Source organism: Condylura cristata, unplaced genomic scaffold (genome assembly GCF_000260355.1).
Source record: "Condylura cristata isolate star-nosed mole 26May11 unplaced genomic scaffold, ConCri1.0 scaffold00009, whole genome shotgun sequence".
Taxonomy (NCBI): Eukaryota; Metazoa; Chordata; class Mammalia; order Eulipotyphla; family Talpidae; genus Condylura; species Condylura cristata.
Window position 1 is genome coordinate 60,710,784 of NW_004567110.1, and position 5,005 is coordinate 60,715,788.

The 5,005-nt window shown below is 31.1% G+C and overlaps 1 protein-coding gene across 6 annotated transcripts in view; it reads right to left on the minus strand.

Annotated features, from left to right (window-relative positions):
* Nucleotides 1-5,005, minus strand: part of SNTG1 (syntrophin, gamma 1) — a 682,373-nt gene that overhangs the window by 287,161 nt on the left and 390,207 nt on the right. The window lies entirely within an intron of this gene.

The following is a 5,005-nucleotide window of genomic DNA, read 5'->3' on the forward strand; positions in this document are numbered from 1 at the left end:
ACTCTGGTGAAGCCTTTCCCAGAGTGAACCTAAGAACCCCAAACTCCATAAACAACATCAATTCTCTGCTTTTGAGACAAGGTATGTTTTTCATTTATTTGTTTGTTTATTTTATAGACTTACTAAGAAATCCAAGGATATTTTATTTTTCCACAGATGGTTCTGCCTTACCATGGTTTGAAAGCAATATGTCACGTTCAGTGGAAACATATTTCAAGTTTTGAATTTTCACCTTTTCCCAGACTAGCTAAATGTAGTACATTGCTCTGTGATGTTGGACATCTGCTACATGTGCAGCTCCCAGTTATATCACATAATTCAACAAGTTATGTGATACACTTAATAATTTAATATAACATAGGCTCTTAGATGATTTTGCCCCAACTGTAGTCTCTAAGCATGTTTAATGTAATGCTGACTAAACTATTATCGTCAGTCAGAGGTAGGTGCATTAAATTCATTCTCTACTTAGGGTATTCTCAACTTGCAAAGATTTTATAGGACATTACCCCAATAAGTCAAGGAAGATTCATATGAAAGTGTGTGTGTGTGTGTGTGTGTGTGTTTGTATAGTACTTAAAACCTCTTTTATTTCAATGATGAAAAGTTGTCCTTATGAATACTTTGAGAAATTAACTTTATTACTTTCTAAATAAAAATGACCATACTGAGGAGTATTATATGCACCCAACACAACACAATAGTATGTTTTCTTCATCATTCTGTTTACTATTTATTTTTATAACTATTCTATTAATTATTTATTTACTTACTTATTTACTAGTTAACCTATTTTTTGAGGTGATGTTGTTTTCGCATCATTGTTGGCATTTTGCATATATAGGATCTCCCTTTCAGCTGTAGTCTGCATATTGTACCTCCCCAAAATATCACCCTAGTGTACCACCATAGTCACTTGTACTTCCCCCCCTTTCTTTCTCCCTTTCCTTCTACTTACTTCACCTTTGTAGTTGTCTTTCAAGAGTTAGATTTTAGTTTGTCTTTATTTCAATTTTGTTTGGTTTATCGATATTTCACAACTATTTTCTACCAGTCAGTAGAAATCATTTTGATTTATTTTCCTTAGCAAAATCACTTCCAGATCCATCCACATTGCTAAAATGACATATGTTTGTATATATTTTTTTATTGTTGAGTAAAATTCCACCATGCCAATTATTTTATTTGGGGACATTTATTTTGTTTCTACAGCATGGATATTGTTGTTGTTGTTGTTGTTGTTGTTATTATTATTATTATTATCATTATTACTATTATTATTTTAAGCACCATATGAGTAAAATCACAAAATCATTCGACATATTCATTTCTCCAAAGAAGACTTAGAGATAACCAACACTTAAATGAAAATATATTCATCATCACTTCTCATAAGGGAGATGCAAATCAAAGACACTGAGATACTCATATTCATAACAATGATTCATATCATAAAGAACAGAAACATAGGTCTGGAGGAAAAGGACCCTTAGATATTGTTGATGGGACTGTAGACTGTCTAGTCCTAATGAAAACAGTGCATCATATTCTCAAAATATTAATAGTACTAATACACCTACCAGGTGTTTCAGCAATTCTTCTCTTAAATACCCACACAAATAATGCAGAAATACTAATTTGGAGGACTCTATGCATTAATATTTTCATCGTTGCCCTATTTACATTGTTGCAACCCATAATTACATTATGAAAATAGCTTAAGCACCCAAGGACATATAAATGGGTTAAGAAGATGAGGTATATACATATTTTAGGATTCTACTTACCTATTTTAAATAATATGAAATAATGTCATTTTCAATAATAGGGCTAGAACTAATAGGGATTATGCTAAATGAAATGTGTCAGAACTGTAAAATGCATTGCTAGTTTATATTCTAATTATTATTTAAATATTTGAAAGTTTCCAGATATTATCAAATTTAATTAATATTATTAATTTAACATTTATAAACACAATTTGAAATAAAATAAAAAGGAGAGAGTGTGTTTAAAAGAAAAATTAAGTTAACAAAATTTTGGTAACCTTATAAGTAAAATAGAAACAGATTGCAGAGATCCAGTGTTAAAACAAGTTGCATGTGTCCAAGAAAATCATAGTTCCATTCATGGTATTTTCAGATCCAGTCATTGGCCCATGCTGCAATTTTGAAGTTACCGTTAGTTATGACCTTCATGGACAACTGGAACTTCCAGAGAAAATCTGCATGGCAATTTTATGCTGATTTTCACATGCAATAATAAAATCACAAAAGAACAATTATGTATTTTCCAACTTTCTAGATTTTTTTTTCTGCAGTAAACATATTTTATGTTTTTTGTTCAGTTATAAATTGTTGGAAATAGTGGACCAGCACTCCCATTTTATATTATAGAAGAAGACTTCTCAAATATATAAGATTTCCATTCTGTCAACCTGCTTTTTGAGCCCCTCTCTTCAGCACTCCTGGATAGCTAAGTTCATTTTCCAATGTTTCTAGTTAAATTCTAGATGGCACCACATTTGAATTTGAACATGGGTTTCCTCTTCCTCTTGTGGATACGCTATTATTATTGCCAGCTTTTATGTATTTAATTTTGAACAGAAAAAAAAAAAGTATGGCTACAGAAAAATAAATATAGTAAAAACTAGAGAAACATGCAGTACACAATACCATGTTATGTTTAATTTATATAGAAATTCCTCTCTATGCAAGGCTCTGGATGAATTATCATTCAGTCTTCATTTCTAGTTTTCTAAATTCATCAACAATATGAAAACAGGGAAACCATATGTTTTTGCATCAATAACCAGTAGTATATAAATAATTTGCTATAATTAATCACTACTGGGTTTACATATAAATAGGCAAAACATGTAATATAAATTTTCATAGTATTACGATGGATGATTTTTTTTCCAATTATTTTTAACTTTTTTTTGACAGTTGCTCCTCTCTCTTAGCAATTATTCCTTAATTTTTTTCCTTAATTTTTAGGGTTTCACTTTTGCTTGGGTATGTGGGTGAGGCAAACTAGTATATGAAATGTTTGAACCACTGATAGACTAAGTAAGTTAAGTGACATATTTTAAATTTTAGAGTTAAAACACCTTTATCTAAATATATTTGTTTATCTTAACAAAACTTTTTCTAAACAGTGCTTTACATAAAGAACTACCATTTTGTTTTCTGTTTTTTTTTTTTTAAAGATTTATTTATTTATGCATACAGAACTGGGTACAGCCCAGAGGCTCAGGGGTGGCAAGAGGCTTCACCAGAGACAGAGTGGGGAGCAGAACAGGCAGATCGACGAAGTACAACTGCTAAGGGGAGCAGCGGGTGGGTCAGGAGAGGTCTGCCTCGCCATGCGGTCACCTCCGGGGCAGGCGGGAATCAAACTCATGCGGAAGTGGCTTTAGCTTCTCAGTGCAGTGCTTTAACCTGCTGCGCCACCAGGGAGGGCCAGAACTACCATTTTGTAGTGGAGAACATACTTAGCTTCTGACTATGAACATATCCTATCTAAATTATACCATAGGAAAAAGTATTTCAATTACTGTTTACATGAAGTATATTGCTTAGCATTCTATTGAATTTGTGTATGTGTGTGTATCTGTGTTTGTGTTAATCAAGATTAACATAGAGTTTTTTCACACTTGTCTCTAAAAGCTTATTATAGCTTCCAGTAGGTGGCAGTCTGTAATGTTAAGAGAGCACATGGTCTTGTTCTGGAAGATTTTAAACTACTTCAAGCAGAATTGAAATGAGCAGAAGAAAAAAAAAGTATCTTTTACAGCTTCCTATTTATATTTTTGAGCAACAGCAAGTAACATGTTCATTATCATTCTACAAGAAGTGACAAAAATCAGACTGTACAAACAGTGATTATGATATTTTCATGCCCTTTTAGATAGAAGTATGCTTTCTTTGAAGTGAAGTAAAAATCACATTTGGAATAAGAAATTTAACTGAGAATTTATAAACAGTATATCATGCAAAACTTATATTTTGAAAATAGCCAAAAGTTCATCTATGATCTAGTATAGCTAAGAATAAATTAAAACTACAAATAACTATATTTATGTTTAGTCAAAATATTAAAAGGAAAATAATCTTACTGTGTGTAAGTGAATAATCTGACTTGATATTTGTTACTTTTACTAGTAAAATATGTTGTGATCTCCAAATTACACTGCTAATGTTAGAGCTTAAATTTATTATAATTTGTTTTCCTATAATTTATTATAATTTGTTATGTATATTTGTGAAATATAATAAAATGAGTAAATTGTTTTATTATCTTGTTTTCTGTCTTATTGCATAACTTTTCCCTTTTGTGCAAGTAAACTATATACTCAACTTTGTATCTAGTTCTTATATCAATTCATATCTAATTTTCTTGTCTGCTCTGTTATCATTTATTAATCAAAGAAATAACAAAGAGTAGGTACTCTAATAATACTTATTGAATAGCTAAATATAAATGTAGAATATGCAGTATATCATATTAACCCAAAGCTATGCATATGAGTTATTACAACAAATACTCATGAACCTTAATATTGTTAAAAACAAAGATGGGGAGCCATTTATGGACTTATATTTGCCAGATTATCATCTATTTCTATAGCACTAATCACTTGTCAATGTACTAAGAGGAATACTGTATTGTATGCTGCTGAGAGTGAGACTAAGAGGGAATCCATTCTCTCCAAAGAAACTTGGAATTAAACCTTTCTATGGTGTATTGTGTTCATTCAAACTGTTATCTGACAAACAGCAACAAAAACACAATGACACCAAAAGGCTGCAGCAATAAAAAACTCAGTAAACATCTACCATTTGCCTTCACCTATGACTGTTTACATCAGAAATGTGAATTATGTTAATCACATCTCAATTCGAGTATCATGTTCATTTCTTGATAAACTCAATTAACCCTGAGCGAAAATGAGCACTATAATCAAACTTATTCAACAGTGCAGCCATTTTATAACAAGACG